Raw genomic sequence first — 22,520 nt, forward strand, 5'->3', positions numbered from 1 at the left:
TGGGGAAGGTGGCAATAGATTTTGCAGATTGACCCATTATTGAAGTTTAAGAACTCCATGGAGAAATAATTGGTATTGATATAGAATCTCTTAATGTGGGAAAACATCACAAGGTGCTTCACGAGAGTGCTGCCAAGCAAAAATGGATTCTGCAACAAATAAAATGACATTGGGAAGAGGTAACTCTAGGCCTGTTCAAAGAGGCGGGTTTTGAGAAAGCTCTTCAAGAAGGAGAGAGAGCTGCAGAGGTTCAGGGAAAGAATTCCTGAAGTCTAGAATGGCCAAAGACACGGCAAGCTGCCAATGGTGCAGCCATTTCCCAGAAATCTGGTTGCCATTTGCTGTGTGTATGCAAGCTGTGTGTTAACATCATGAAACAATAGAGACTGAACCTTTATTTCATGCTGTTCTCTCACTCTGAACATGCCTCCAGTCTCTCATTGCATACTTATTACATATTTCATGAAGTAAGAATCCCGGACATTGCCAAAGCAAGAGTGACCTGTCAGGTATACTGGTCATTACGGTTGTGTCATATTTGGAGAAACCTGGGGTGGGATTCTCCACTCCCGCGCCAAAGTGCCCACTCCGTCGTGAACGCCGTCGAGGTTCACGACGGCGCGAAACGGCCCCTATCCTGACCGATTCAGGCCCCAACAATGGGCTAGGATCGGGGCCGCGTCATCTACCCGCGCCAGGCCTTGTCGCCGTGTAAAGGCAGCGCCGCATAGATGACGCGGCCGGCGCCGCATAACTGGCGTCACCCGCGCATGCGTGGTTGCCGTCCTCTCTGAGTCCGCCCCGCAAGAAGATGGCGGATGGATCTTGCGGGGCTGCGGAAGGAAGGAGGTCCTCCTTCAGAGAGGACGGCCCGACGATCGGTGGGCACCGATCGCAGGCCATGCCACATTTGAGGTACCCCCGGTGCAGGAACCCCCCCCCCCCCCCCCGCAGGCCGCCCCCCCCAGTGTTCTCGCGCTGTTCCCGACGGCAGCGACCAGGTGTGGACGGCGCCAGGGGGAACCCGCCGTTTTGGCCTGGCCGCTCGGCCCATCCGGGCCTGAGAATAGCGGGAGTGCCGGAGAATCGCCATTTTGGGTGTCTCCGGCGATTCTCCGGCCCGCGGCCCGCGGAACTCAACGGGGCCGTTCCCGCCGCTTGGGAGAATCGCGGGAGGGCGTCGGACTGGCGTCCCGGGAAATTTTGGCGGCCAAGGCGATTCTCCCAACCGGTGCGGGAGTGGAGAATCTCGCCCCATGTCTATGATCTCTGGGCCACACAAGATGGGATGGACTATATTTGACGTCTGCAGTCAGATTGCCCAGTTGATGTAAACTCTTCTATTTTAGTTCAAGGCAGCACATGGGATGATGCAAACATCTTGATACTTTCTTTCTCATTTGTTCACTCACTAGTCCAATATCTCAACCTTACTTGGCTAAGGGGAAAGGTCCCACAGTCAGTGGAACCAATGTGGCCTTTTGTACAAGTGGTTTTTACACAGCGGCAATACATTATTTGTAAGTTTGCTCTGTTTTCATTTTGTGGGACTGAACCATTTGCAAAGCACTGTATTCCTTTTGTTAAGGATGAATCCTAAAGCCATATGCCAGGAACTATTGACACTGCATTTAAGTTATATGTAGTTTCCAGGAATATGTAGTTAAACTTTGTATGTGGCCTTAACTCTCCATAGTGCTTTATTGGGTTTTGAAATCTAACCAGTTTGATTGACACATCGACCTTCCATAGTCATGTGACTGTGCCATGCGGCTGCCTCTGGAGGCAGGCATTTTAAGCCCAGGTCAACAGACAAGCAAAGAAAAAAGATGACAGAGATTTTGAAAGGCTTGTGTGCATATTTTGAACACTGAGTGTAAGTTACATATGAATGTTATGTATTCAACACTAGAGTTCAGAGTGAAAACACGATCATTTAAGTTACGTCACACAGTAATGCAGCTGGAATTCAGGTGAATTCAGACAGCTAAAAGATGACCTGATTAAAGATGGATTGCTCTTAGGCATTAGTGACGCCTCAGTGGGAGCAAGCTTACTGAACAATGACAAACTGACACTAAAGAAAGCAATAGACGCATGTGAAAATTGCAGAAGATGTGAAACAACAGGTAGAGCACATGTATGATAGAGCAGACCAGGGGATATATTTTGCAGAGAGACATTCCAAACCAAAAGAGTGCAACAATTGCAGACAAAGGGCAGCATGCTCAGAGTAAAAGGAAAGATTGTCCAACACGTGATTGAAAAGGGAGTGTTGTATCCTTTTGAAATGTAACCAGTCTGATTTACACATTGGCTTTCCATTCTCATGTGACTATGCCAAGAGGCTGCCTCCTGAGGCAGACATTTTCAATTAAGAATCTCACTGAGTATGCACACTGATTAAGACTACAGTTCTTGTACATGAAACAATGACCATTCATCAAGATAAAATGTTAAAGGACAATGGAGGTCAGGATGGTCACTAAAGGACAGTGGGGGTCAGGGCATCACTAAAGGACAGTGGGGGTCAGGGGGTCACAAAAGGACAGTGGGGGTCAGGTAGTCACTAAAGAACAGTGGAGGTCAGGGAGTGGTCACTAAAGGACAATGGGGGTCAAGGAGTGGTCACTAAAGGATAGTAGGGGTCAGGGCATGGTCACTAAAGGATAGTAGGGGTCAGGGCATGGTCACTAAAGGACAGTGGGGGTCAGGGAGTCACCATTAAAGACAATGGGGGTCAGGGAGTGGTCACTAAAGGACAATGGGGGTCAGGGTGGTCACTAAAGGACAATGGCGGTCAGGGAGTGGTCACTAAAGGACAATGGGGGTCAGGGGTGGTCATTAAAGGACAGTGGGGGTCAGGGCGTGGTCACTAAAGGACAATGGGGGTCAGGGGGCCACTAAAGGACAATGGGGGTCAGGGTGGTCACTAAAGGACAATGGGGGTCACGGTGGTCACTAAAGGACAATGGGGGTCAGGGGGCCACTAAAGGACAATGGGGGTCAGGGTGGTCACTAAAGGACAATGGGGGTCACGGTGGTCACTAAAGGACAATGGGGGTCAGGGTGGTCACTAAAGGACAATGGGGGTCAGGGAGTCGTCACTAAAGGACAGTGGAGGTCAGGGTGGTCACTAAAGGACAATGGGGGTCAGGGAGCCGTCACTAAAGGACAATGGGGGTCAGGGTGGTCACTAAAGGACAATGGTTGGTCAGGGTGGTCACTAAAGGACAATGGGGGTCAGGGTGGTCACAAAAGGACAATGGGGGTCAGGGAGTCGTCACTAAAGGACAGTGGAGGTCAGGGTGGTCACTAAAGGACAATGGCGGTCAGGGAGTGGTCACTAAAGGACAATGGGGGTCAGGGGTGGTCATTAAAGGACAGTGGGGGTCAGGGCGTGGTCACTAAAGGACAATGGGGGTCAGGGGGCCACTAGAGGACAATGGGGGTCAGGGTGGTCACTAAAGGACAATGGGGGTCACGGTGGTCACTAAAGGACAATGGGGGTCAGGGGGCCACTAAAGGACAATGGGGGTCAGGGTGGTCACTAAAGGACAATGGGGGTCACGGTGGTCACTAAAGGACAATGGGGGTCAGGGTGGTCACTAAAGGACAATGGGGGTCAGGGAGTCGTCACTAAAGGACAGTGGAGGTCAGGGTGGTCACTAAAGGACAATGGGGGTCAGGGAGCCGTCACTAAAGGACAATGGGGGTCAGGGTGGTCACTAAAGGACAATGGTTGGTCAGGGTGGTCACTAAAGGACAATGGGGGTCAGGGTGGTCACAAAAGGACAATGGGGGTCAGGGAGTCGTCACTAAAGGACAGTGGAGGTCAGGGTGGTCACTAAAGGACAATGGGGGTCAGGGTGGTCACTAAAGGACAATGGGGGTCAGGGAGTGGTCACTAAAGGACAATGGGGGTCAGGGAGTCACTAAAGGACAGTGGAGGCCAGGGTGGTCACTAAAGGACAATGGGGGTCAGGGAGTGGTCACTAAAGGACAATGGGGGTCAGGGAGTCACTAAAGGACAGTGGAGGCCAGGGTGGTCACTAAAGGACAATGGGGGTCAGGGTGGTCACTAAAGGACAATGGAGGTCAGGGCATGGTCACTAAAGGACAGCAGAGGTCAGGGTGGTCACTAAATGACAGTGGAGGTCAGGATGGTCACTAAAGGACAATAGGGGTCAGGGAGTGGTCACTAAAGGACAATGGGGGTCAGGGGGTCACTAAAGGACGATGGGGGTCAGGGTGGTCACTAAAGGACAGTGGGGGTCAGGGTGGTCACTAAAGGACAGTGGAGGTCAGGGTGGTCACTAAAGGACAGTGGGGGTCATGGTGGTCACTAAAGGACAGTGGAGGTCAGGGTGGTCACTAAAGGACACTGGAGGTCAGGGTGGTCACTAAAGGACAATAAGGGTCAGGGAGTGGTCACTAAAGGACAATGGGGGTCAGGGGGTCACTAAAGGACAGTGGGGGTCAGGGTGGTCACTAAAGGACAGTGGAGGTCAGGGTGGTCACTAAAGGACAATGGGGGTCAGGGTGGTTACTAAAGGACAATGGGGGTCAGGGTGGTCACTAAAGGACAATGGGGGTCAGGGAGTGGTCACTAAAGGACTGGAGGTCAGGGTGGTCACTAAAGGACAATGGGGGTCAGGGAGTCGTCACTAAAGGACAATGGGGGTCAGGGTGGTCACTAAAGGACAGTGGAGGTCAGGGTGGTCACTAAAGGACAGTTGGGGTCAGGGCGTCATCACTAAAGGACAATGGGGGTCAGGAAGGTCACTAAAGGACAGTGGGGGTCAGGAAGGTCACTAAAGGACAGTGGGGGTCAGGGTGGTCACTAAAGGACAGTGGGGGTCAGGGTGGTCACTAAAGGACAGTGGGGGTCAGGAAGGTCACTAAAGAACAATTGGGGTCAGGGTGGTCACTAAAGGACAGTGGGGGTCAGGAAGGTCACTAAAGGACAGTGGGGGTCAGGAAGGTCACTAAAGGACAGTGGGGGTCAGGAAGGTCACTAAAGAACAATTGGGGTCAGGGTGGTCACTAAAGGACAGTGGGGGTCAGGAAGGTCACTAAAGGACAGTGGGGGTCAGGAAGGTCACTAAAGGACAGTGGGGGTCAGGAAGGTCACTAAAGGACAGTGGGGGTCAGGGGGGTCACTAAAGGACAGTGGGGGTCAGGAAGGTCACTAAAGGACAGTGGGGGTCAGGGGGGTCAGTAGCCTGACTGATTGCAGGTGGGATCAGTGAAGAAAATCCCAGAACTGAAGTCTGTCTTGATGGTGGGAGCATTGGGGGTTGTGAACATCTGCCGGGGCGTAAGTTGTCGATTTAGTTGCTTGATTGTTTGAAATGATGGAGTCTAGGGCAAAGAATGGCCAACAATTGTGTGAAATTCCCCTAACTGACCATGGCTTAAGGCTTTTCAGATTTTCAGGAATTCCAATATCTTTTCAAAGGTGGGGATTGAAACATTGTCTTGTCCAGTTGATTAGTTCAGCGACTGGGCTTTGATCCATTGGTGGTAGAGATGCACATTGAATTTATTTAATTGTTCCGAACTCCTAACCTCCGTGGGTCTGCGGCATATCAAGTCATGAAAGAAAATTCTGATTTTCAGGTGTTTTTATATGGAAAGCATGAGGCCTTGTCTAGCTCCTGAAGGATGTGATTTAGTTTGGTTAAGGCTGTGCTGATTTCCTGTCCGTACATATGGAAAATCAAATTGTAACAAGCCGAACCCAGGCAGTGCAGAACTCCTGAATGTCACGTGAAGTCTGTCTCATTATCTCCAGCGCAGCCGCCTCCTTTGGTATTTCATGAACGTATTCCTGTCTCTATCAGGATTGGTTTCTCCTGCTGACGACTTTCCTAGCTAAGAACACCAGCCATGGAGTTTTACAGTTTCTGACAAACAGCTAACAACATTTCGAAAAAGCGTTTTCAATTCAGTTACTATTTAACTTTTTATTTTAATTCTTGCAGTCCAGTTCTAACATTGTGTTCATACAAGAATCTTAGAACTCCTGCAGTGCAGAAGGAGGCTATTCTGCCCATTGAGTCTGCACCGACTCTCCGAACCATTACCCTATCCAAGCCCGGTTCTCCCCCCCCCCCCCCTCCCTATCTCCGTTACCTAACCTGCACATCCCTGGACGCTAAGGGGCAATTTAGCACATCCAATTCACTCCTAACCTGCACGTCTTTGGGCTGTGGGAGGAAACCGGAGCACCCGGAGGAAACCCACGCAGACACGGGGAGAACGTGCAGACTCCGCACAGACACTCGCCCAAGGTCGGAATTGTGAGGCAGCAGTGCTAACCACTGTTCCACAGGTTTGTTTTTGAATCTCTTCCACCCTCACTATCCTCTGCAATCTCGCTGCGACGCCCATTCTGGCTTCTTGACTATCTCTGATTTGTAATCGTTCACCAATAGCTTCAGACAGAGATGAGGAGACATTTCTTCACCCAGAGAGTGGTGAGCCTGTGGAATTCATTCCCACCGGAAGTAGTTGATGCTGAAACATTGAATATATTCAAGAGGCGGCTGGATATAGCACTGGGGGAGAATGGGATCAAAGGCTATGGGGAGAAAGCAGGATTAGGCTATTGAGTTGGATGATCAGACATGATGGTGATGAATGGCGGAGCAGGATCGGAGGGCCAAAAGGCCTCCTCCTGCTCCTATCTTCTATGTATCTGTGTGTGTATGTCAACGCCCTGGGATTCCCTCCCTAACCCTTTCTCTTAATGGCCTTAAAATCCACCTCAGCTGACCTGTCCCCTTACGTGGTCCAGTGTCAGATTTGCTTCATCGTGCTGAGGTGGGGCACTTTGGATGTTTACCATGTTAGAATTCTCCATAAATTCAAGCTGTTACTGATCTTAATGCACAAAAATTCACTTTCCCTCACAGTGCCCCCCGATTCAGAAAAACTGCAGTCTGTGTGAGGCGTAGCTGTGCAGATATACTCTCCATAATGTTTTAGTACAGCACAGACACCTATCTTCACACTGTTAGAGCATTGACTCCGCCAGGCTATCACAAGATAGACTAACATTTCTAACATTGCAATCACAACCTCAGGATTTTCTAAAATTCTTTACCGCCAATGAACCATGTTTGAAGTGTTACAATGTGGAAATGTAGCAGCCTATTTGTACATATTGGAATCCTGCAAATGTAAGGCAACGCGATAAATGATCAGATAATCAGTTTTACTGATGTTGGTATTGCGCCCAAGGGAGGCTCCCTGTCCTCCTTCAAAATGGGGCCATGGGATTGTTTACTCCTACCTGAGAGGACAGACAAGGCCTCGGTTTAGCATCTCTGACCATGCAGCACTCCCTCAGTGCTGCAGTGGGAGTGTCAGCCAAAATTTTGTGTCCAAGTGTCTGTAGTCAGACTTGAAGCCACATCCTAGATTCCAAGGTGGGAGCACCACTATTCAACTCCACGACCTGATATTGAAAAACTGTTCAAGAAAGCACGATGGTGCAAGTGATTCTGCCTCACAGAGCTGTGGCAAACTGAGTGGCTGGGGTGCAGCTTTACTGAAATTGTTGGTGTCTCTGCTTCCGTCGGTGCTTGGGTCAAGTTATCTCCTGTTTGTAGCGGCTGTCGGGGCCTCTTCATCCCGATCATCTGCGATGGGTTCAGCCCCAGCCTCGATGGAGTGTGCGATCTCTGGCCGTGGCCAAGACAAAAGACAGGAGGCCCTGCAGGAATGGCCATTTGCATTAGTCTGGGAGATCAGGTGATCCCTACACTGCTCACCATCATGGTGATGTCACCAGTATTGTGATGTCACCATTATTGTGATGTCAACATTATTGTGATGTCACCATCATGGGGATGTCAACTCCTCTCTGTCAGACAGGATTGAGGGGGGTGCTGTAAGTGAAATGTCCACTACTTGTAGGTAATAAATTGAAGTGTTGTGCGATCATACGGTACGATTGATTTTGGAAAATATTGCAATGGATATGATTGTCTAGGATGTGATCTCAAGACGGTATTGAGGACCCTTTCCATGTATGGAGAGGGGGAAGTTTATTTTCCTCTTCTCATTCTCTACAGTGGGCCTCACTGGCTAGGCCAGCATTCATTGCCCAACCCTAATTGCTATTGAGGAGGTGGTGGTGGGCTGCCTTGAAACCACACATGTGGTGCAGATACATCCACAGTGCTGTTAGGAAGTTTAACCTAGCGACAGTGACGGAATAGCGGTATAATTCCGGAAGGTGTGTGCCTCGGAAGGGAATTTCCAAGCGGTGGACATTCTCAAGCATCTGCTGCTCGAGTTGAGTCTTTCTAAGTGGTAGAGGTCGCAGGTTTGGAAGGTACTGTTCAAGGAACCTTGACAGGTTGCTCCAGTGCTTCTTGTAGATGCATACACTGCAAACGCTGGTGGAGGGTGTGAATATTGAAGGTGGCGAATGGAGTTGTTGGTTCAAATTAAGCGGGCTGCTTTGTCCTGGGTTGTGTTAAGTTGCTCTAATGTTATCAGGGCCACGCTCACCCAGACAAGTGGAGAGTATTCCATCACACTCCTGACTTGTGCCCTGTAGATGATGGACAAGCTTTGTTGGGGGGGGGGGGGGGGTAGTCAGAATCTCCAAGTTACCAGAACCCATTCTAGTTTACTCCTGAGTCTCGTAGCTATGGATTGCGTGCGATACGGCTGCAAATGATTTTTCCAATGCTGTTGTGCAAGGCAAATCCATGTGCTCTCCCCTGCTGTGCCTGCTGGCTTCTTGCTTACTTTTTGCTCGACTATTGGGCACATTCTCTCTTTCTCCCTTTCTCAACCACCTTAAACTCCCAGAACTGTATTGCCTTTTCTCTTTCTCTCTCTATCCATTTCCTTATTGTTTCCTGACAGTGTTTCCTCTTGACAGATCCCTACACTGCTTTTATTTTTATGAATCCCAGTGTGATATCAACTCCTGACCCGTAACATTAATGTCGACAGTCTGTCTTTCTCTTTAATACACGCCCTTCCCCAAAAATATGACTGCCGAATATGGGTCGGATTTGCAAAAAATAAAAATCGCGTGACATGACTGCCCAAGCTTACTGAGAGTATTAATAACTCCACACCAAACACTAATGAAATATTCCATGAAGCACATTGGTGTTGAGTTATTGTAACACTAGAAAGTGCAGACATTTCTGCAACTCTAGGGGTCTATTAGCAGACCGAAAGGATGAAGCTATTTTCTTTCTTGTTGGACTATGTGAGCTAAAATTTGAAACTAAAGCCAGGGATAGTATTACCCTTAAAAACATCCATTTGGCACACAGGCACACATCGTCCTTGTAGTGCGTGCCACAAGAGGAGCATGCGGGAGGGGGGCTGGGGGGCCGGGGGGGGGGGGGGGGGGGGCTGCTGGGGGGGGGGGGTTTACTGGATCGCAGTTCTAATCCTTTATAAGGCCACGACTACACTTGAGTCTGTTTATTTGGACGACGATTGATGTGCGTGCGTGTCTGAATCGTGGGAGGAGCAAGCAATTCTCTTTCTCGACGTGTCACATCCCCCTCAGCTGCGGAGTCATCATTTTGTTGTGAGTTTTGGTGAGTTGTCTCTTCGCCGATGAACGATTAACTCTTAAAATGCTACCTTTTTTTGTGGCCCGTTGCTAGTTTATCAACATGGTGGCAATTTGTGGCCATGTTTAAGATCTTAATTCCACATTTTGGCAATTTTGGATCTTGCCCACTCCTGATGTTTGTCAATTTTTTGTGATATTTTTCAAGAAAAATGTAATTATCCAATAGTTTGAATGAAGTAAAATAAATAATGTGTCAAAGTAGAAATGGTCCTTGAAGGAAAAATAACTCTGAGTGAAATAGACTTGGCTGCCTTAACAGAATTCCTTTCCTAATGGAATTGTATATATTTTGAAAAATATACTGAATTTTAAAATGTTATTTTATAAAGTGTTATGTTTCAGTTGGATTTCATTTTGAACGTTATTTATATTGAATAAGTGAGACTTCCCCCTGTACTGAAGCTTCCTGAAGCTTGAAGTCTTTAGTTTGCTACAAACTGATTGTTGCTATTTGGATTTAGACCCTATTGCTCACAGTGCTTGTAAAATGTTTATTTTGATATCATAACTGGTCTCGGCAACCAGTCCAATGAGGAATGGACTTAGCTTCAATTTTTTGATTGGAAATTTTAATATTACCGTAATTTCAAGCAAGAATTCTTAAACATCCTGTGGTTAATGGCCTGTCAAACCTTAAATCGAATCCAGCACTTAGAATCCACTTTAATATCCAGTCCTTGGAAAATGTTCTTTTTTATTTGTGCGCTGGATGAGGGCGTCGATGCGAAGGCAGTTCCCTGATTTCTGTCAGCCTGACCTGGCTGCAGATTTTCAGGATGGAGACTTGAGGCTGAGATATTTCTGCTCCCGGTTGGGGAAGGGCGTCAGGGCGTCAGGGCGGGCGCGAGAGCTAAATCTCGGGGGAAGGCCCAAAACTGGTTTTACGATGACGTGAACCGAGCAAACGTTTGTACGCTTCGATGGTGGGCCACGTCTCTTGCTGGCAAAAGTGGTTAGCATAAATATAGATCTCATAATGATGCCTTTTGCTAGAATCATTCCCCCCCCCCTCCCCCCGCTGGACTAAGAACACACCCAGGTGTGGAAATAAACCAACATGAGCTGGAATCTCCGTCGGCGGGACCCTCCGGCAGCACACTCACGCCCGCGGATGGGCATGCCCACATGGGAAACCCCATTAGCCGACTGCCGGAGAGTCCCACTGCCGGCGGGGCGCGACGTGCCCGAGATCCCCGCCCTATGTACAGCAGGGATTTAACCTGCAGGATCGCAGCACTGTGGCTGGGCCTCCAAGGTTAGTTTGCACACCTGCATCAAGCAGCAGCCATGGGAATCAGATCCAGGCTTCACAGGCCGCAGTGCATCAGTTTCGGGGGGTCTTACGGGCAAAGTCTCTACAGCCACCACACAAGGGCTTTTACTGGGCTGCAGGGTAAGGGCGCCACAGGGAGGTAGGGGCCGGACAGCAGTGAGGGAAGGGAAGAGGGTGCAGAGCAAGGGCTCCGTTGGGTGTTACGAGCGGGGAAGACTGCAGACAGAGACACACTCTGCCGCTGCCGGTGAGCATTCATGCACACCCCCAGTTGTGCACCAGGGCCATGTGGAAAAAGGCACTAAGGTGCAATCAGATGATTCCTTGACTGGGAGTGGACCTTTGGAAAGGTGTCTTCACACTGGAGCCGGCCTCGGCTGAAGAGAAGGTGTACGCCATGGTGCCCAGAGATGGCTGAGGCCCTGGCGGGGCTGGCCAATCAGATGCAGCCTACCTGCGAAACAGCGTGTTCCCCGTAAATGAATAATGAATACAGTTCGAAGCACATGGTGGTGAGGAAATCTGCCATTGCGGCTGGCAAGAGGAATACTTTTTCCTATGCCCGCTAATGCACTTGGAAAACCCTGTGTTTTTTTGTGGGTTAAGGAAATTGAGGGATCTGGAGCAAAGGCAGGTCAATGGAGTTAAGATACAAACCAGCCACAATTTGATTGAATGGCGTGACAGTCTCGATGTTTTAATTGCCGTTTTGTTCCCTTTTTGTCCCTGGCACCATTTCGCCCCAATTTCAAGCTTTGGTACCTTGGCATTTGGGATGGTTTTAAAGTTGGAGTGAATTACTTTGTTGGGCCCTTTTTTAAGATGGAATCGTGGCCAGAATTCTCTGGCTGTTCGGATTCTCAGTTCCCTCTGGCAGCGCACTGAGATCCCCCAGATCAACTGGATTTCACTTGCATGCCCTGTTCTTGTCTCCAGAAGCGCTGTACTTGGCCGTGGCGAGGCCTGGGTGAGGATGGTCTGATTAGTTTATAACATTAACTTTATAACCTTTTTTTTTTTTGCACGATAATTTGAAGCAAAGTGTTGAGACGGTTGTTTGGAGTATTAGAACAACTTGGAAAAGTGAGGATCGTTTGTTTCAACCAGTTCATCAATTTTCAACAACGTTTAAATACAGCACAGAACAAACTATAAACTTATTAATAGATTTATTTTTATTTTGTTTATCAAATTTCCATTTGTTATTTTAATAACCCGATGCTGTGAAACAAACTCTTGTGAGCTGTAATTATGTTCCATGCGCCCAGATTAAAATAGTTTACAGTTGTGTGAAGCATTGCCACTAACTGGTTCAATGTTGAGTTTGGGAGAGATTCCACCTCAATGTGGTGAGGATGTGGAACTCGTTGCCACAGGGATTGGTTGAAGCAGAGAGCATTGGTGTGTACAAGGGGTAGGTTGGCGTTGATGCATACATCAGAGCACATGGGGGGTAGGGAAGAAGGAAGATCATGGGGAGCTTAAATACTGGCAGAGCGAGGTGAGGCTCAATGGTCTGTTTCTGTGCATTGATGAATCACATTCGAGTGCTCAGATACAGGAATCTTGTACCACTGAGCTCAGTCTCAACATGAAATATCAGATGTGGATAATTGAGATTAGCCCTTGTGCCTGACGACCCAACCTAGGCCCTTGACATCTGTCAAAAGATTCATCTGATCCTCAGGGAAGGAGGTGAATTTCAGCTTTGTGCAGAATAGCTTGGTTTGATATTAAAAAGCCAAAGTCTGGTTCACTGCAATTAGCTTCCATTCTGGGCAATCTCGTATATTTCCTTTTTACACGTTCCAGGAGTTGCCCAATTCTCTGTCTGGGATCTGTACCTCTGGAAGGTGGTGAGCAGATGAAATTTCACTGTCTGAATTCCTCAAGGTGTATGCTTCCTGTGGTAAACCACTGTATTGCATTGTGTTGTGTTGTTACAGCCTGGGCTTGTCCCGGCTGGCTCCGCCTGTGGCTCCTCCCCTCGGCTCATGTATAAAAGTGGCTGGTCCCCGCCTCCGACCCAGTTCGGGTCCAGAGGCAGGAGGCTTGCTGTTTAGTGTATTAAAGCCTCAGTTGCGTTCATCACTCGTCATGTGTTTATTGATGGCATATCGCTTCCGTTGCATTGTTACATAGAATTCCTGTAAACCTTACCGGTTGGAGACTGCTACAGTCTGTGCAATGTGGGTTGATTAATGGTTTGTCAGCTTGTGTTTTTGGTGTTAATTAAATACAGCTAATTCACTAATGTCCCTTTTGGTGACGGGGGCTGAGGGGTTGGGGGGGGAGAGGGGGGAGGTGATTGGTGGTGGGGGGAAAGGGGTATGAAAACCCTGCCAATCTTACCCAGTCTGCTCCAGTCACATTAACATGGTTAACTGCCCTCTGATGTTGTCTATCAAAGTCCTCCACTGTATTGGGCAGATCATCATTGTCTTCTCGGGGTGGCTAGGGGGTAGGCAGAAGGTGCTGGTTCCAATGGTAGCCTCATCCCAGGGGTGAATTTTTCTCACAAAGAATCACCAACAGATTTATTCTCTTTCTGAGATTGGGGAGCATCCTGTGAATCACCTGGTGTTGTCAGTCTTCACCCTGAACCCATGTGCTTGAAAAATCTTCCATTCATTTAACTGCCATGGAAACGTGCTCACTGAAGCTGCCCCGGATTACATGGGTCCCACACCACTCACTGTTCTTTCAGTCAATGCAGCAAGTTAGAAATGTGCTGCTGTTTCACAAAAGATCCGAGTTTTGGTCATCCCCCCAGTTGGAAACATTGTCTTTTTCACATTTGTGTCAGTTGCTCACTTTTTTACCGAGAGAAGAGAAGACATAGAACGAATGGCAGAAGGAGGCCATTCGGCCCATCGAGTCTGCACTGACCCACTTAAGCCCTCTTCCACCCTATCCCTGTAACCCAATAACCACTCCTAACCGTTTGGACACTACGGGCAATTTCTCACGGCCAATCCACCTAACCTGCACATCTTTGGACTGTGGGAGGAAACCGGAACACCCGGAGGAAACCCACGCAGACACGGGGAAAACGTGCAGACTCCGCACAGACAGTGACCCAGTGGGGAATCGTACCTGGGACCCTGGCGCTGTGAAGCCACAGTGCTAACCACTGTGCTACCGTGCTGTCCAAGATCCTCGTTTGTCAATTTGACCCTCATGGGAATAAAGACTTGCTGATCAATGTATCCTTCCTTGCAGTTCGCAGATAGATGGCAGCCGTGGCCGTGAGTAGCATATTCTTTTTTTGCAAGTGGCTGCACGCCCCACTGCAGTGACTACAGCACCTACACTGCAGGGCCTGCTGTCATTCAGGGGATGTGGAATGGAGGCCGTGGCTTCTCTCAAGTGGATATAAAAGATTCCATGGCAGAATTAAAAGAGCAGGAATGTGTCGTTGCCACCATTCCTTCCTTGGTCAACTTCTAAAACAGCCTATTGGCTCATTTACCACATTGCTGGTTGTGGGAGCTTGCTGTGCATAATGCCACATGTCCTTGTTTCTCGCCCTTACTGAATTGAATCTTGCTGGCACTCTGACCTGTGTGACAGAGCCTTGGCCTGAGCGATACAGTCTCTACGGCCCTAAATCACTACCATGAAGTTTGCAATTTATCCAATTTGTCACTTCCCAGCATCCAGCTGTCCTCCACTCATACTGAGTGAGTCGAAGGTGCCGTCCCTTGGATGTGAGATTAAGCTCAGGACCCATCTGCGCTCTCGTATGTATAAATCCCATGACACTATTTCTAAGACAAGCAGGAGACTTCTCCCTGGGGCCCTGGCCAATATCTACCCTTCAATCAACATCACAAAACCTGGCCTTTGGATCTTGCTGTGTGCAAATTGGCAGCCCTGCTCCAACATTACTACAACAGCTTGCATTAAGCTTGTGTCTCTGTGCTAAGCCCCTGCATCTATCCTTTCAGACAAGTTAATGGGTCACTCTATGGTAAATGTTAATTGTACTTCGTGCCTCGGTGATGTGCAATCCTCTATGTGTGCAGGGGTTTATTTAAAGTTTGTGCACATGGTTCCAGTTTTGTTGCTTCAGTTTAGTTCAGTTTCTCTGTAATCACAGCCAGGCGCGACTATCAGCACAGCGAACAATCAACAGACATACATAATCAAACATTGAGCAACTGAATACATTACTATTCGAATAGAGGGTGCGAGGGGTGATTTTTTAAAACCATTAATGGCCCCATAAAACACTCACCCTTTGAGGGATGAATTATTCCCATGTACCTTGTCTTTTTAAAGTCTGACTTTTCACAAGTCAGCGTAGGTTTTGACGCAATAGTCTATGAATCCTTAATCATTTGGTGCTGTGCCTTACAACACAACAGCAAAATCTTGCAGGTGCTGGAAATGTGAACTAAAACCATAAGACATAGGAGCAGAATTAGGCCACTCGGCCCATCGAGTCTGCTCCGCCATTCAATCATGGCTGATATTTTTATCATGCCCATTCTCCTGCCTTCTCCCCATAACCGCTGGTCTCCTTATTAATCACGAACCTACCTATCTCTGTCTTAAAGACACTCTGATTTGGCCTCCACAGCCTTCTGCGGCAAAGAGTTCCACAGATTCACCACCCTCTGGCTGAAGAAATTCCTCCTCATCTCTGTTTTAAAGGATCGTCCCTTTAGTCTGAGATTGTGTCCTCGGGTACTAGTTTTTTCGACTAGTGGAAACATCCTCTCCACGTCCACTCTATCCAGGTCTCGCAGATTCCTATAAATTTCAATGAGATCCTCCCTCATCCTTCTAAACTCCGAGTACAGACCCAGACTCCTCAACCATTCCTCATACGACAAGCTCTTTATTCCAGGGATTATACTTGTGAACCTCCCCTGGACCCTTTCCAAGGCCAGCACATCCTTCCTTAGATACAGGGCCCAAAACTACTCACAATACTCCAAATGGGGCTGACCAGAGCCTTGTACAGCCTCAGAAGTGCATCCCTGGTCTTGTATTCTAGCCCTCTCGACATGAATGCTAACATTGCATTTGCCTTCCTAACTGCCGACTGAACCTGCACGTTAACCTTAAGAGAATCCTGAACAAGGTCTCCCAAGTCCCTTTGTGCTTCTGATTTCCGAAGCATTTCCCCATTTAGAAAATAGTCTATGCCTCCATTTCTCCTTCCAAAGTGCATAACCTCACACTTTTCCACATTGTATTCCATCTGCCACTTCGTTGCCCACTCTCCTAGCCTGTCCAAATCCTTCTGCAGCCTGCCTACTTCCTCAATACTACCTATCCTTCTACAGGGACGGGATGCTCCGATAATAGGGCTAAGAGTTGACGCCGTCGTAAACGCTGGAGCGTTTTACTACGGCGTCATCTGGCCGCTAGGAGCAGCGATCCCCCAATGGGCCCCAGCATGGCCGGTGCGGATCCGCGCATGCGCGTGGGTTGCCATCTCCGCGCCGGCCCCCGGGCAATATGGCGGAGCCTTACAGGGCCCATCGCGGAGGAACATAGGCCCCTCCATGGAATAGGCCCGCCCGCCGATCGGTAGCCCCCGATCACGGGCCTGGCCACTGTGTAGGCCCCCCCCTCCCCTGGAGTCAGATACCCGCTTCCCCCTCCCAACCAGGATGGTCTCCGCAAACAAAACGGCGAGGTCCCGCCGGGTAGGACCACATGCGAACAACGCCGGCGGGAGTCGGCGGGCACTCGGCTCGTCAAGCGCGGAGAATCGCGGGGGGGGGGGGGGGTGGGGGGGGGGGGTGTGCATAGTGGCCCCAACCGGCGTCACGGCCTGGCGTCGGAGCATCGGCGGCCTGGCGTTGAAGCGGCGTCGCGGGATTCGCGCCCCCCCCCCGGCGATTCTCCAAACCGGCGCCGGATCGGAGACTCCCGCCCCAGGGCCGGGATTCTCTGCTACCTGGTGGGGCGGGCTGTCCCGGCGGCGAGGAGCGGCGTGAACCACTCTGGCGTCGGGCCGCCCGGAAAGTGCAGAATCCTCCGCACCTTCCGGGGCTAGGCCGGCCCCGGCGGGGCTGGCGCCGTATCAACTCGCAGCGAAGGGCCTCCGCCGGCCGGCTGGAGTTGCCGCATGCGCTGGAGCGCTAGCGTGTACTGGCGTGATCACAGCGCATGCGCAGGGGGTTCTTCTCCGTGCCGGCCATGGCGGACCGTTACAGCGGCCGGCGCGGAGTGAAAGGTTGCCCCCGCGGCACTGGCCCGCCCACAGGTTGGTGGGCCCCGATCGCAGGCCAGGCCATCGTGGGGGCACCCCCAGGGGCCAGATCCCCCCGCGACCCCCCGAGGACCCCACCGGCCGCCCACAGAGCTAGGTCCCGCCAGTAAGAACCAGGTCTAATTTATGCCGGCGGGACTGGTCAAAAACGGGCGCCCACTCGGCCCATTGCGGAGCGGAGAATCGCCGGGGGGGGGGGGGGTCACTGCCTCAGGCCCCCGAGGCGATTCTCCGGCCCGGTGGGGGGGGGTTGTCGGAGAATCCCTCTCCGGACCTTTGTATCATTTGCAAACTTAGCAGGGTTTATCCTTGATTATTAAACATATTCTCCAGCTACGGTTAGTATTCATATTCTCTGAGGCCTCCTCGTTCGAAAGGGGAGCTCCTCCTCGTTCAAAGGTGGGGACCACGCTTCACTGCTCATTAAATCGGTATCAAGATAATCGTCCAATAACTGGGACCGTGCAGTGGGATCCTCATCCTTAAACTAGAAGTCTCTGATCTCTATTTAAAAGTTATTTTAATGGACTGTGTCTGTCTCGCATTCATTCCCAGATATTAAGTTAAATGCAACACACTAATAAGTGTCACTGATGGTGGGGTTCATTGATGCTACTTTGTTCCTGTCCACGCAGTGGTTTGAGTCTGATTGAAAAGCTGTCTGGCTGGTTCATGTATGGGATGATTTAACCGATGTCAGTAATTCAGCTGACCGATTTTGAACTGACTTTTCTGTAAAAAATACAACATCCTGGGAAATTGTCCCCAATTAAAAATTTCACTCGCCTGTCTGAGGGGAAACGTGGAGCTGGATTTCCGTTCCAGCGGCTAAGTGTCGGCTTGAACGGAGAATTCGCAGCTGTTTTACGATGCACAAATCGTCACTGACCCTCTGGGACTGGTGATGGGCGAGCAGCGGCGCCGGGTGAAATCCCTGGCTCCCCTGCCGAAAACGGCTGGACACTGGCCGGGTCTCTGGTCGTGCATGCGCACGGTGACGACCTGCATCGGTTGCGCCGTACAACATGGTGCCAGCCGTGCGCGGACCTGACCCGCCATCCGCGACCCCCAAGGCCACCCCATGGCCACCCCCCCATCAGCTCCCCCAGCCCTCACGGAAGCCCCCCCCCCCCCCCCGGCCAGCGTCATGGATCCTGGCCGAGTGTGGTGGTGCACGACAGTCCGCAGCCGGCAAGCCGGGTACCTGACCGCTGAGACCACACGTGTCCCGCGCCGTCGGGAACTCGGCCCATTGGGGCGGAGCATTGTGGCAGGGCCTGCCGATGACACGCCAACATCATTGCAGCAGCGCGCGACACGATGTTACCATGTAGGAGTGGGAGGAGCAGGGCTGACCGGCGCACAACCGACACGGCCCCGATTTGGGCGTCGGAGTCGATTCTCCGCCCGATCGCCGATTACAAAATCGGCGCTGGCTACGGAGAATCACGCCCATGAAGCGTGATTCAGAGACCGCTGTGCGCCTGGTGCAGATCCGCGAGCTCCGGGTGCAGATCCGGGAGCTCTGGGTGCAGATCCGGGAGCTCCGGGTGCAGATCCGGGAGCTCCGGGTGCAGATCCGCGAGCTTCGGGTGCAGATCCGCGAGCTTCGGGTGCAGATCCGCGAGCTCCGGGTGCAGATCCGGGAGCTCCGGGTGCAGATCCGCGAGCTTCGGGTGCAGATCCGCGAGCTCTGGGTGCAGATCTGCGAGCTCTGGGTGCAGATCCGGGAGCTCCGGGTGCAGATCCGCGAACTCCGGGTGCAGATCCGCGAGCTCTGGGTGCAGATCCGGGAGCTCCGGGGGCAGATCTGCGAGCTCCGGGTGCAGATCCGGGAGCTCTGGGTGCAGATCCGCGAGCTCCGGGGGCAGATCTGCGAGCTCCGGGTGCAGATCCGGGAGCTCCGGGTGCAGATCCGCGAGCTCTGGGTGCAGATCCGGGAGCTCCGGGGGCAGATCTGCGAGCTCCGGGTGCAGATCCGCGAGCTCTGGGTGCAGATCCGCGAGCTCCGGGGGCAGATCTGCGCGCTCCGGGTGCAGATCTGCGAGCTCCGGGTGCAGATCTGCGAACTCTGGGTGCAGATCCGGGAGCTCCGGGTGCAGATCCGGGAGCTCCGGGTGCAGATCCGGGAGCTCCGGGGGCAGATCCGGGAGCTCCGGGTGCAGATCCGGGAGCTCCGGGGGCAGATCCGCGAGCTCCGGGTGCAGATCCGCCAGCTCCGGGTGCAGATCCGCGAGCTCCGGGTGCAGATCCGTGAACTCCGGGTGCAGATCCGCGAGCTCCGGGTGCAGATCCGCGAGCTCCGGGTGTAGATCCGGGAGCTCCGGGTGCAGATCCGCGAGTTCCGGCTGCAGATCCGCGAGCTCCGGGTGCAGATCCGCGAGCTCCGGGTGGAGATCCGCGATCTCCGGGTGCAGATCCGTGAGCTCCGGGTGCAGATCCGCGATCTCCGGGTGCAGATCCGTGAGCTCCGGGTGCAGATCCGCGAGCTCCGGGTGCAGATCCACGAGCTCCGGGTGCAGATCCGCGGACTCCGGGTGCAGATCCGCGATCTCCGGGTGCAGATCCGTGAGCTCCGGGTGCAGATCCGCGAGCTCTGGGTGCAGAACCGCGAGCTCCGGGTGCAGATCCGCGAGCTCCGGGTGCAGATCCGCGAACTCCGGGTTCCAGGATCCCAGGAAGATGAGGGCCTACTCCTCACGTTTCCGTGGAGCTCCATTACAACATTGCAGCAGATGTCAGTGTGAGAGCAAGGTGTAGAATTAGAACGACAGACTGCTGGGAGCTGAGGGTCAGGATTTACTGTAACAAAGATGTTCTGCAAATTGGCCACCCCGGGAGCTAACGGTCAGTCCAGTGCTGTGCCGAGTGCCGGTGACGCTGTTTTAGCCGACACTTAACTCCTGACCTGCCACATCTGGTTTGCCCGTTTACCTAAGGGCTGGAACTGTTGTTTATAACTTCCTGGGGCTGGAGGGGAACGGAATGAGAAAAGAAACGTAAAAAGAGATGGCCAGAGAAAGTGAAACATCTTGTGATGTTGTTACATCAGCAATTTAGTATTGGTGCTAAAGTTATCAGATTTGGTCCATTCCTTGGTTGTGCGTAAAGTTATTCCAATTGGATTGGCCGACTTTTCACCACATATGTGTTCCTAAGCCACTTCGGACTGAAAGGCCGCAGCTTGATTCTCACTAAATAGGCTGATCGTTGTATCAGAAAGTTGCGATGAATGTAGAAATTGATATATATTATATTTCATATTTCATATTCGTGGCAGTAAAGTTATTAAAACCCTAGTTTAAAATACATACAGGCAATGTGTCTACTAAAGCTGTAATTAAGGAGTCATAAAAGGTGAGGTAACGATTGATTTTTTAACCATTTGTTTACAGACAGGCAGCTAATGGGATATTGTTTTGATTGCTGGAGATTCCCTGGAGTGTAGATAATTTATGAGGGATTGGATCTCGTCCTAGCTAGGCCGATGAAGGAACACCTTTAGTGGGATACAGATGATGTAATTAGTGGGAGGAGCCAGGTCTGCTTGTAGTTTGCAGTTTTGCCAAATGCTGTTATGTTGAATAAAAGAGTCTGACCAGACAGAAGGATTTTCAGGCTATTCCTGAAAAGGGTCTCTCTCTCCAAAGATCTGCACAGTTAAGCAAGTAACCTGTTTTCTGAACTTTATTTATAAGTGGCATTTGAACTGGATCGGGTTGCTTCATTGGAATTAGTAATGGTTATAGATAGTATGTTACATTTTTTCTTTTGTTTAAAATTGTTTAATAATTATAAAGTTATTTCTGTACTGATAATGTGGTTAATTCTGTGTTTAAATTCAGTTTGTTTTAACATAAAGGTACCAATTGGTCGGAGTTTCCTGGGGTAAAGTATACTTTCCTCCAGTTTTACAAATAGAAAGTTGTTTGAGGTTTTCACCCGGTATCCTGACAGAAGTTGGGGTCTGGTCCGGTATCCTACCAAAGTGAAAGTTGGCTTTGATTGTCAACCTTCAACATCCAGTGAGTCTGTAGTATTTAGAATAGAACTGATTTCTCTGTAGCTAAGTTCTTCTGAGTGTATTTTGGCTAAGATTTATTATTTTATTGAATTATTATCAGAGTATAGGCAAGGTCAGCATTTATTACCAATCCCTAATTGCTCTCGAGAAGGTGGTGGTGAGCTGTCTTCTTGAACCACTGCAATCCATGTGGTGTAGGTACACCCACTGTGCTGTTAGGGAGGGAGTTCCAGGATGTTGCCCCAGCGACAGTGAAGAAACGGTGATATATTTCCACATCAGGGTGGTGAGTGACTTGGAGGGGAACCTCCAGGTGGTGGGGTTCCCAGGTATCTGCTGCTCTTGTCCTTCTGGATGGTAGAGGTCACGGGTTTGGAAGGTGAAAGGAACACCTTGACTAAATGGTCGGAGATCCACATTTTGCCTGCAAGGAAGTTTAACCCTTCTAATTATTTTTCATTCATCCTTTTATGCAGAGCGAAAGCAGAAGAAAGCAAAAGGCAGGGGTGAGAGGAAACGGAAGCGGGCCAGACCCAGAGATCACAAACAGTACGCCGTCCTTCAAGCTACAGAGAACTCTGACCAGTAAACGGACAGACCCATTTATTTACAAAGTGCATCAAGCCCCTCCACCCTCGTACACACCACACACCTTCGCAGTGCTGCTACTATTGGCCGTATCAGCGGCAAGCAACGAGAGAGCGAGCGAGAGAGAGACAGAGCGTGCACAAGCTTTGTTTTATGTAGACATTTTGTTTTGTCGTTTCCCCCCCGTTTGAGCTGAATGGAATGAGTTTGGCACATCGATGATGTTTACAAAGGTCGGTGGAGACCGATTGGTCCGACAAGCCGCCGTTAAAATGATAACTTCGATAAAACAACCAGGAAGTCCCTGCTTGAACAGGTGGAGAATGGGACTTGTTCCGTCTATTTATATGAAAGAAGACATTCTAACACAGGAAGAGGACTGTTCATTTAAGGCGTTTTTATTTTCTTTTATTATACATTCCAGAAAGACTGTCCCAGATGTGTGACTCCATGCGGAGCTACAATGTATAATCCTCAGCACAACTTTTATTGACAGTCGCTGAAATAAAATGCTTTCAACTGTATAAACCTCAAGCAATGAATATCTCCTCATTGCTTGACTGGCATGTTCACTGTGCTGAGTCTACCCATAATAAACGTATTTACTGTACATGTAAACATCCTATTGTGTCGACAATCTGCTTCATGATAGTTAGCAGTACTATCATCCTCCCCTACCTCCAAATGCAAGTTTGCATTTTGTGGAATTAGACTGGCGCACATCAAGAAATGCTGTAGCGATTCATTTAATAGTTTGAACCCTGATTTAAACCCTAATGAA

At 50.3% G+C, this 22,520-nt stretch overlaps 1 long non-coding RNA gene across 1 annotated transcript; it reads left to right on the forward strand.

Annotated features, from left to right (window-relative positions):
• The first annotated feature begins 9,454 nt into the window (after positions 1–9,454).
• LOC140385971 (uncharacterized) lies at positions 9,455–22,361 on the forward strand. The gene is made up of 2 exons (XR_011933495.1): positions 9,455–9,584; positions 21,628–22,361. It is a non-coding gene; the product is annotated as an uncharacterized lncRNA (long non-coding RNA).
• The last annotated feature ends 159 nt before the right edge of the window (positions 22,362–22,520 follow it).

This window comes from Scyliorhinus torazame, chromosome 11 (assembly GCF_047496885.1).
Source record: "Scyliorhinus torazame isolate Kashiwa2021f chromosome 11, sScyTor2.1, whole genome shotgun sequence".
NCBI classification, from domain to species: Eukaryota; Metazoa; Chordata; class Chondrichthyes; order Carcharhiniformes; family Scyliorhinidae; genus Scyliorhinus; species Scyliorhinus torazame.